Here is an 11,400-nt window from a genome sequence, read left to right as displayed (position 1 = left end):
GTGCGCTTGGTGCGAGGAAGCCGCGCCGTGGGGCGGGGAGAGGGGCAGGGCCAAGTCGCTCTGGGACAGCAGGGTCCCCGCAAGTAGTCGCCCCCACACACGGTGACATCATCAGCTCCACGACCCCTCTCCTCCATCCGCGCTGGAAACGCCCTCCGCCCCTCGCACAGGCCGGGTGAAGGGCCTCGCGGGCCGCGGACCCCCACTTACCTGTGGCCCGGATCCCACCCGCACACCTGCGGCGCCTCACGCTGAGGAGCTGGAACCTCCGCGGCCACCTGCGCGCACCCACCCGGATCCACTAGGGCCGAAACCACTTCCGGTCCTGCGACGGGCTCGGGGGGACGTCATCCCCGCCGGGGTGAGCAAGTGGGCGGCGCCATCTTGTACGGAAGCTGCTGGGGCAGCGCTTGCCGTACCAGTTTCTTCACTGGGGAACAAAGGGTCGGTTACAATTCGAAAAGCTTATAACGACTCTTGAGAAACATGGTGTTTTCTTTTTGTTTCCAGGGTGAAATTTTTTTTCTGGAACCCTCACAAATGCCATAGGGAAACATCTAATTATCATTACTAATTAGCTCCAGGAGTGTTTTTCTGCTGCATTAATTTACTTAACTGTTAAATAATGAAGGTAAATAGGAGGGACACTTGTTTAAATAATGTATTACTCATTAGCAGTGTATTTTGTACTATAGCCATTATAATAATTTATGCCTTCTTTTATAACAACCACAATACCTTCCGTTTATATTGAAAATAGTTCACTCAACCAGTCTTTATCAGCAATAAAGTATGTGCTGCAGCTGGTATGTGCTGTGTCAGAGAATATGTAAATCAGAAGGAGAAATGAGGTGTGCATAAACAATATAAAGTATACTAATAGCTGCCATTGGTTGCGTATGTAATCACAGTGTACTAGGAACTTTGCATATTTTATCTCACATAATCTTCATAATAACCTAGTAAAGCAGTACTGTTTTTAGTGCCATTTTGCATAAAATTAAGAAGGTTAAGTAAATTTCTCAAGGCAACAAGTGAGCATTGGAGCTGGGCATCAAACCTCAGTGCGTCTGAGTGCAAAGCTTGTTGCCCTCGGCCGCTGCGGTCCATCCCCTCCAGCACAGGAAGAAGGCTCTAAGTTCCATTAGATACGTAACCATAAAGGGGAAATTTCTGGCAGATGTAGGGGATTAACTCCCTCGTTTTAAAGAGTAAATGCAAATAATTAAAACCGCAATGAGACACCATTACATACTCACCAGAAAGCCTAAAACGAAAAAACAAAAACAAAAATCACAGTATAGATCAAGTATTGGCAAGGTTGTGGGGCAACTGGAACTGTAATATGCTGCTGAAGGGAACATAAATTGGCACAATCCCTTTGTTGAAATGTTTGGCAGTGTCAGCTAAAGCTGAATAAATGCAAGCCCTTGTCCCCAGTTTCACTCCTAGGTATGTACTCAACAGAAAAGTGTCCATATGTTCAGTAAAAGAACATGTATAAAAAAGGTCACACCCATACTTTGTACTAATCCTAAACTGGAAACACCCAAATAGCCATGCTGTTAGAAGTCAAAGTGGTCATTAGCCTTGGTGGAGCAATCACTGGAGGAGAACATGGGAGGTTCATGAAGTGCTGGTAGTGTTCTATTACTTAGTCTGAGTGCTGGTTTACATGTATTTCAGGAGGCATATTTGTGGTCACTTTTCTGAATGCATATATACTTCAATAAAAAAATGTTGCCCTAACCAGTTTGGCTCAGTGGATAGAGCGTCAGCCTGCGGACTCAAGGGTCCCAGGTTTGATTCTGGTCAAGGGCATGTACCTTGGTTGCGGGCACATCCCCAGTAGGGAGTGTGCAGGAGGCAGCTGATTGATGTTTCTCTCTCATCGATGTTTCTAACTCTCTATCCCTCTCCCTTCCTCTCTGTAAAAAATCAATAAAATATATATATTTTTAAAAATGTTAATGCCCTGGCCGGGTGACTCAGTTGGAGCGTCGTCCCATACACCAAAAAGTTGTAGGTTCTATCCCCAGTCAGGGCACATACCTAGGTTGCAGCCCCGATCCCTGGTGTTTCTCACTCATGTTGATGATTCTGTTTCTCTCCCTCTCCCTCTCCCTCTCTCTGTCTCTCTCTAAATCAGGTGTGGGGAACCTTTTTTCTGCCAAGGGCCATTTGGATATTTATAACATCACTAGAGGCCCAGTGCTGGGGTCCAGCCCCAGTGGACCCCAGCAGCCCAGTGCATGAAATTCATGCATGGGTAGAGTACCTAGGCCTGGCTGGTGATCAGGGCTGATCAGGGCCATCCAGCTGCCGGCTGGGGCCTTCCTTCATTCCACGCCGCCCCCTGGTGGTCAGCACATGTCATAGGAAGTGATCGGTCTTCCCGTCCAACTCCCACAGGGACAATTTGCACAGGCTTTTATATATATAGATTTGCGTGCCATACAAAAATATCTATTTAAAAATTAGCCTGCTGTATTTGGTCAAACATTTAATTAACTCACCCTTAATGCCTTGGCAGGGCCAGACCAAATGATTTCATGGGCCTTATACAGCCTGCAGGCCAGACATTCCAAACCCCTGTTGTAAATCAGTAAAAACATATCCTTGTGTGAGGATTTTTTTAAAATACTAAAACAAGTGTTTAATGAAATTAAAGGAGTGTCAAGTTTATAAAACCAATGGGAAAAAAGATCAGGAGAGAAGATAATAGCAGCAAACAAATGCCAATATAATTGTAGAAGATAGATTAGAATGGCAAAATATTGACGTGTGAGGGATCCCATAATGAACTGTCTGGGTCCATAAGCAATCATCCTACATTGAAAACCCAGTCAACAAGGCTCATCTGTGCATAAAGAATTTCCAATCAGCTTTTTAATACTTCAGTCTTTGTCTTAGTCCATTTAGGCTTTTATAACAAAATACCATTGACTAAGTGGCTTATAAACAACAGAAGTTGGCTTATAAACAGAAGTTTATTTCTTACAGTTCTGGAGGCTAGGAAGTCCATGATCAAGGCGCCAACAGGTTTATTGCCTGGTAAGTGGCTGCCTCCTGGTTTATAGACATCTGTCTTTTTCATTGTGTCCTCACTTGGCCAAAAGAGTTGTGAACTCTGTTGGGCCTCTTTTATAAGGCGCTAATCCCATTCATAAGGGCTCCACCCTCATGACTTAATCACCTCCCAAAGCCCCTGCCTTATGATACCATTATATTGGAGTTAGTTTACAACATATGAATTTTGAGAGGACATAAAACATTCAGTGTATAGCACCCTTAAATATGAAGATATCCAAGAATTGTCAATCATTGCAGGAATGCCTTCAATACTATTAACATTTTCTTTTTTAAAAATTATTTATTTATTTTAATACATTTTATTGCTTTTACAGAGAGGAAGGGAGAAGAATAGAGAGTTAAAAACTTTGATGAGAGAGAAACATCACGCCCCTTACTGGGAATCGAGTTGCAACCAAGCTACATGCTCTTGACCAGAATCAAACCCGGGACCCTTCAGTCCGCAGGCCAACACTCTATCCACTGAGCCAAACCAGCTAGGGCTATTAACATTTTCAAAGGAACATATATAGATCTCCACCCAGCATTTTGAGATCACAGCTATTTTTCAAACATACCAGGAAGATTTAAGAAAATTAATTTTTATTTAGGCCATTGTGCAACTTCCTACAAATTGGGGGGGAAATGCTATCATACAGATCTCATTCTCTAACCATATTAAAATTAAGTTAGAAATCAATAATAAAGTTATTATTTTTAGAACTCCATATATTTGGAGATTTAAAAAAACAACTGCAAGATCAAAGAAGAAATCTCAATGGAAATTTATATTAGATTTGAGAGGTAATAAAAATACTATATATGTGAGATTTATAGGTATAGGTAAATTAATAATCTATGATTTGTTATCCAGACTATACAAAGAACTTTTGGAAACTCAACAACCCAATTAAAAATGAATGAGAGACCTGAATAGACACTTCACCAAAAAAGATATGTGATATCCAAATAAGCACATGGAAAGATGTTCAACATTACATGTTATTAGGGAATTGCAAATTAAAACAACAATGAGATCAGAATTTCACTAAAGTAACTAAATCCTATTAGAATAGTGAAAATCTGCCCTAATCGGTTTGGCTCAGTGGATAGAGCGTTGGCCTGTGGACTGAAAGGTCCCAGGCTCAATTCCGGTCAAGGGCATGTACCTTGGTTTCGGGCACATCCCCAGGAGGAGGTGTGCGGGAGGCAGCTGATTGATGTTTCTCTCTCATCAATGTTTCTGACTCTCTATCTCTCTCCCTTTCTCTCTGTAAAAAAATCAATAAAATATATATTTTTTTAAAAATAGTGAAAATCTAAACACTGACAACACCAAATGCTAAGGATATGGAGCAACAGGAACACTCATTCATTGCTTGTGGGAATGCAAAATGGTAGTCACTTCTGAAGATATTTTGTCAGTTTCATACAAAATTAAATATAGTTTTACCATACAACCCAGCAATCATGCTCCTAGATATTCACTCAAATGAGTTGAAAATAAAAACCTACACACAAATGTTTAAAGCAGCTTCAGTCATAAATTGAAAGTAACCAAGATGTCCTTCAATAGATGAATGGATAATCAAACTTTGGTACATCCATACAATGGAATATTATTCAGTGACTAGAGGCCCAATTCATGAAATTCGTGCAAGGGACTCGCCCCCGTGCGGCTGCTGCCTTAGCCCCTGCCACCTAGGCTTCATCCGGAAGATCGTCCAGTCTAATTAGCATATTACACTTTTATTACTATACATAAGATAATGAGCTATTAAGCCACAGTAAGACATGGAGGAAACTTAAATGCATATTGCTAAGTCAGTGGTTCTCAACCTTCTGGCCCTTTAAATACAGTTCCTCATGTTGTGACCCAACCATAAAATTATTTTCATTGCTACTTCATAACTGTAATGTTGCTACTGTTATGAATCGTAATGTAAATATCTGATATGCAGGATGGTCTTAGGCGACCCCTGTGAAAGGGTCGTTCGACCGCCAAAGGGGTCGCGACCCACGGATTGAGAACTGCTGTGCTAAGTGAAAGAAACCAGTCTGAGAAGGGTATATTGTATGATTCCAACTATATGACATTCTGGAAAAGGGAAAAGTATGGTGACAGTGAAAAGATCATTGGGCCCTGATCAGTGTGGCTCAGTTGGTTGGGTGTCATCCCAATGCACTGAAAGGTTGCCAGTTCGAATCCCTGTAAAGGCACATGCCCAGGTTTCAGTTAGATCCCTGTGTTGGGGGGTGTGCAGAAAGCAGCCACTCTCACACCAATGCTTCTCTCTCTCTCTCTCTCTCTCTCTCTCTCTCTCTCTCCTCTCTCCCTCCCTCCCTCCCTCCCTCCCCCTTTTCTTTCCTCTCTCTCTCTTTAAAAAAAAATCAATAAAAAATCTTTTACAAGAAAATTGTCTTTCTCTTTAAAAAAAAGATCAGGGGTTCCTTTGGAGGATTTTTAGGGCAGTGAAACTATTCTGTATGATACTGTAGTAATGGATACATGATGCATGTGTCAAAACCCATAGAACTCTGCAAAGCGAGAAAACCTTAAAAATAAACTGTAGACTTCAGTGGGTAATAATGTATCAATATTAACAAAGATCACACTGTGTTAATAATAAGGGAAACTGTATAAGCGTGGTAGGGAGGTGTATGGGAACTCTCTGTACTTCCTGTTAAAATTTTCTGTAAACCTCAAATTGCTCTAGAAACAAAATCAATTAATTTTTTTTAAAAAAAAGATCATACTGTGAACTGCTTGATTTATCTATAAATGCATTGTGCATTTATTCACTGATTCTAAGGGCAACTTCATGACAAGCATTGGGAAATCATGTACAGAAAATTCAAAAGGAACTGTGGCAGGGAGTGGCCTACCTCATATCCATCCTCCCCTTATGCTCAATAACAGAAGGCAGGAGCATTTTAAAATTGCACTTAAAAAAACATTTTGTCTCCATTGGGAATGAGTATGACCATGTCACTTAAGTTCTGGCCAATGAGGTGTAACTAAAACTTTTTGCATTGGACTTAGGATAAAGTTCCAAAAAAAAGTGCAGACAACTACCACAGGGGTGTTTGTTTTTTGTTTGTTTGTTTGTTTTTTAATATATTTTATTGATTTTTTACAGAGAGCAATGGAGAGGAATAGGGAGTTAGAAACATCGATGAGAGAGAAACATCGATCAGCTACCTCCTGCACACTCCCCACTGAGGATGTGCCCGCAACCAAGGTACATGCCCTTGACCGGAATCGAACCCAGGACCCCTGAGTCCGCAGGCCAATGCTCTCTCCACTGAGCCAAACCGGTCAGGGATCCACAGGGTTTTTTGTGTGTTTTTCTTGTTGTTTTGCCATTTTGTCATTGCCTTTCCATTCGTTTCATGCTAAAACTAGGGCCTGACTGCAGTGGCACCTTGACGATGGAGCCAAAGGCTTAGAAAGATAGAATGGAGAAGTAAAAAAGCCTGGATCCTTTATTCCTCCTGTCGTTTTCATATTAACACTGAACTACCTAATTCTGGACTTTTTTTACATGAGAAAATAAACTAATTATATTTTTGTTAATCCTCATCAGAGGATATTTTTCCATTAATTTTTAGAGAGAGTGGCAGGGAAGGTGAGAGACAGAGAGAAGCATGGATGAAAGAGAGAGACATCCATTGATTGCCTCCCACACACACCCTGACTAGGGCCAGGGATCTAGCCTGCATCCTAGGTACCTGCTCTTGACTGGAATCGAACCCAGGATCCTTCAGTTCAAGGGGTCTATCCACTGAGCCAAACTGGCTAGGGCTAAACTAAATTTTTAAAGCCACTGCAACCAAATCTTTGTTACCAGGAAAACAATCCCTGATACAGGAAATGAAAGCTATTAATAATGAATGAGTGCCACACAGGTCAACTAAAACCTGTTGAATAGAGTACCCAGTGCTGAAGCTACACAAGAAAGGTTTCTAATATGGTGCCCTTTATTGGATTTGTTCAGTGTGTTGAAGATAAAGGTCAAAGCTTAGAAGAACCACTAATTAGGCTCTTTCTGAAAAACTATTTCCTTCCATTGAAATTCTATTCATACTTTCTGCCCACTGATCTCTTCTATAAACTTTTGTAATATTATTAGGCATTCTAAAGATTATAAAAACATGTAGCAAGGCACTCAAGAAGCTTGCAAGCTAGTTGGAAACATAAAAGACTGAGCAAGTGAGGAAAATGTATCTTTTTTTGGTAGTTTAGAGATATAGGGAACTGTTTTTCTCCTAAGGAACTGGAATGAGACTACCTCTTGGGAACGATGCCTGTATTCATTTAGAAAAACTTTCAAGGAGAACGAGGGTGCAACACACATGTCTCCAATGGGACAAGCTCACCTAATAATAGGGGTTGAAGGCTGAGGAATCAGCATTCCTTTGGTTCTGCAGTGAGTGGTGTGATTGGGTTGAGTGTCGATCTATGAACCAGGAGGTCACAGTTTGATTCCCGGTCAGGGCATAAGCCTGGGTGGTGGGCTCAGTCCTCAATGAGAGGCGTATAAGAGGCAGCCAATCAATGGTTCTCTCTCATCATTGATGTTTCTATCTTTTTCTCCCTCTCCCTTCCTCTTTTAAATGAATTATATATATATATATATATATATATGGTTAAGTGACTGTCCAACCATCTGTCCGACCGACTGGCCGGTACATATGACGCGCACTGGCAATATAAAAATAAACGTTGACTCGCGTATGCACGATACATATAAAGCTCTCACTGCCACCAATCGCACACGATGCCAGAATGTATCTGAAGACCAACTATTGGCACAACATACCTCTGAAGCCGAAAGAAAACGACGTTGTTGACAGAATATTGTTTATTTATTAATCAATTTATATATTATTTTCATATACATTTTACTAATTTTCTTTCATCTCTGACACTTCTATTATAAAAGGCAAATAGCGATATTAAAATATTTTGTATTTTATTTCTATAATACTATATTATACTATTTTGACATGTAATTTTTTGCAGTAATGTAATTACTGCATGAATCTTTCTTCTAATTAATTTCTTTAAATGTGCACAAATCCATGCACCGGGCCACTAGTATATATATAATTTTGTTGTTGTTGTTGTTAATCCTCACCTGAGCATATTTTTACATTGATTTTTAGTGAGAGTGAAAGAGAGAAGAAAAGACAGAGAGAAACATTAATGTGAGAGAAACACATTGATTGGTGACTCCTCTATGAGCCCCGACCAGGGCCCTGAGCTGAGGAGGAGCCTGCAACCAAATTACATGGCCTTGACAAGAATCAAACCCAGGACCCTTTGGTCTGCAGGCTGATGCTCTGTCCAATGAGCCAAACCAGCTAGGGATACAGATACACACACACACACACACACACACACACACACACACACACACACACACACATTTTTTAAGAAGCAGAGGTAGCCTTGGCCAGTATTCTAAGTGGTTAGAGCTTTGGCCCACAGATAGAATGGTTGCAGGTTAGATTCCCAGTTAAGGGCACATACCTGGGTTGCAGGCCCTCATGGTTGGGGCACATGTGGAGGCAGCCAATTGATGTGTCTCTCTCATATCCATGTTTCTCTTTCTCCCCCTCCCTCCCTTCCACGTCCTCTAAAAATCAATGGATTAAAAGTCTATTTCATAAGTAGTTAAACCACCAGATTTCCCCCTGGCTCCCAAGTAACTGTCCCTCTAGGGCAGTGGTTCTCAACCTTCCTAATGACTCGACCCTTTAATACAGTTCCTCATGTTGTGGTGACCCCCAACCATAAAATTATTTTCGTTGCTACTTCATAACTGTAATTTTGCTATGTTATGAATCGTAATGTAAATATCTGATATGTAGGATATATTTTCATTGTTATAAATTGAACATAATTAAAGCATAGTTATTAATCACAAAAACAATATGTAATTATATATGTGTTTTCCGATGGTCTTAGGCGACCCCTGTGAAAAGGTCGTTTGACCCCCAAAGGGGTCGCGACCCACAGGTTGAGAACTGCTGCTCTAGGGCCTTTGAAGAACGCATAGGATTGATTCTCTGGAAAGGGTAAAGTAGAGGGTACCTTGTCTGGTTAAGATTAGGGTGCCATACTAAAAATATGAGGATTCAGTGAAAATTATTTACTTTCAAGACTAGTGCCTTACTCTCTCACATCAACAACCAATGCTAGAAGCCAAGTATTCAAGAAAAATTTCCAGATAATTTTGTTAAGAGCATATACCAAACTTTTGTTACTATCTTGAGACAAGAAAGAAGGCCTATTGTAGGGTATAGGATAAAGTATCAGATATTTCTAAATGGACCAAAAGATTATTGGGAAATAGAAAGCTATGCATTGTTTTAAACATACCCTTCCCTTGTTTCATATTCATTGATGTTTATGCCTTTTATTGTTTTTGAACTAAATTTATCAACCCCAACAGATCTTTTCACACGCTCCACTCAAGTTCCTCTCTACTGTCCACTTCACATATATTCTACTTCTTTCTCCATTTTTCATTTAGTTACTGATGCTAGAAACTTGTGAGATGCCCTAGACTCCTGCCTCTCCCTTATCCTTTTGGATGTACTCTGAACAATGTTCGTCTAACTCTGCTGGTTATACAGAAGTTGTTCCTCAGCTTCCAACCTGCCCGTGGTGCTGAGGCTGGGTCTCTGAAATTCCCAGTTTTCCTCTGCCAGGCTGACTCTGTTAGGTTCTGCAAACAGTGGGAGATCAGAAGCAGGAAGAAGGGAGAAGAAACTTGCTCCTTCCTGTTAGCTTCCTGTTTCTATCAGTGTCGCCCAGGCAACAGTTCTTCCTGCCAGCAGCAGCAGTTGGTTCTAGCTTTGGATTTCTTTACGTATTCCCAGAAGGAGCCTCACCACATTCCTCAGAGATACCAGTACCAGTTAGTCTGCCACCCTCCTTAGAGGTCAGGGTCCCGACACCACACGGCCCTCCTCTGAGCCACTGAGGTGCCAGTGGTAAATCGCAGCATGTTCTCCTCTAGGTCTAGGTTCCGGCTCTCTGGGGCCCCTACAAGTGTTTGGTCCCAATAATCCCAACCTTGACCCTTTACTATCCCATCTACTTCTTGCAGTTTCTACTTCGTTGTTCCACCTTTCCTTTTCAATTCTCCAATACCTGTGATGTCTCCAATAGCTCTTTACATTAATTTTCTTAGTTAAGATAACTGCTATAGTTGTCGCTTCTTTATAGAAACCTAATAGAGGAAATGGTCCCAAGAGTGGTTTTAGGAAATAGACTTTGAGATAGAGGATTGTGGGTTGATTTGGTCATATCCTTAAACTCAAATTCAATGTTGAGCAACTTATCAATGGGAAATGGGATGTAGTGGCATCATAAATAATCAACTTCACACTTTCAGCAAATGCTCTAGGCTAGAGCAGTAGTTCTCAACCTTCCTAATGCCTCGACCCTTTAATACAGTTCCTCATGTTGTGGTGACCCCCAACCATAAAATTATTTTCGTTGCTACTTCATAATTGTAATTTTGCTACTGTTATGAATCGTAATGTAAATATCTGATATGCAGGATGTATTTTCATTGTCACAAATTGAACATAATTAAAGCATAGTGATTAATCACAAAAACAATATGTAATTATATATGTGTTTTCCGATGGTGTTAGGCGACCCCTGTGAAAGGGTCGTTCGACCCCCAAAGGGGTCGCGAGCCACAGGTTGAGAACCGCTGCTCTAGAGCCACATTTGACAATTTGACAGTAAGTGACTATAATAGCTGCGGGCTGGGAGTGGTAGCATTTGATTGCACTGAAGAACTTACATAAATGGAGAAAAGGAAAAAAAGAAAACAAAATAAATGGAGCCCTAGCTGGTTTGGCTCAGTGGATAGAGCGTCAGCCTGCAGACCAAAGGGTCCCAGGTTTGATCCCTGTCCAGGGCACATACCTAGGTTGCACGCTCCTCCCCAGCACGGGCCCTGGTCAGGGGGCATGCAGGAGACAACCAATCAATGTGTCTCTCTCACATCGATATTTCTCTCTGTCTTTCCCTCTCTCTCTAAAATCAATGGGAAAATATCTTTGGGTGAGGATTTAAAAAAAAATAAGAAAGAAATGGAGCTTGGGCGGCATGGCAGAGTATCAACCTATGAATCAGGAGGTTGTGGTTTGATTCCCCGTCAGGGCACATGCCTGGGTTGTGGGCTTGATCCCTAGTGTGGGGCATGCAGGAGGCAACCCATCAATGATTCTCTCTCATCATTGATGTTTCTATCTCTCTCTCCCTCTCCCTTCCTCTCTGAAATCAATAAATATATATAT

At 41.2% G+C, this 11,400-nt stretch overlaps 1 protein-coding gene and 1 long non-coding RNA gene across 5 annotated transcripts in view; one reads left to right on the top strand and one right to left on the bottom strand.

Moving 5' to 3' along the window:
• The window catches only part of LOC106728112, a 2,362-nt gene extending 613 nt beyond the window's left edge, over positions 1-1,749 (top strand). Inside the window, exon 2 of the long non-coding RNA XR_001364369.1 lies at positions 511-1,749. This is a non-coding gene — a long non-coding RNA (uncharacterized LOC106728112). The remainder of the gene's footprint in view (positions 1-510) is intronic.
• Positions 1-11,400, bottom strand: part of EXD2 (exonuclease 3'-5' domain containing 2) — an 82,535-nt gene that overhangs the window by 48,484 nt on the left and 22,651 nt on the right. For 3 of the 4 annotated variants that reach the window (XM_014549144.1, XM_014549145.1, XM_005877933.2), the window contains exon 1: positions 211-518. The exons of the other annotated variant lie outside the window; for it this stretch is intronic. The gene's annotated coding sequence lies outside the window, so the exon portion shown is untranslated. Of the gene's footprint in view, positions 1-210; positions 519-11,400 lie in introns of those variants that run through there. 4 annotated transcript variants of the gene reach the window in all.

Source organism: Myotis brandtii, unplaced genomic scaffold (genome assembly GCF_000412655.1).
Source record: "Myotis brandtii unplaced genomic scaffold, ASM41265v1 scaffold536, whole genome shotgun sequence".
Lineage (NCBI taxonomy): Eukaryota > Metazoa > Chordata > Mammalia > Chiroptera > Vespertilionidae > Myotis > Myotis brandtii.
The sequence above is the reverse complement of the archived record's forward strand: the minus strand, read 5'-3'. Positions and strand labels throughout refer to the sequence as shown.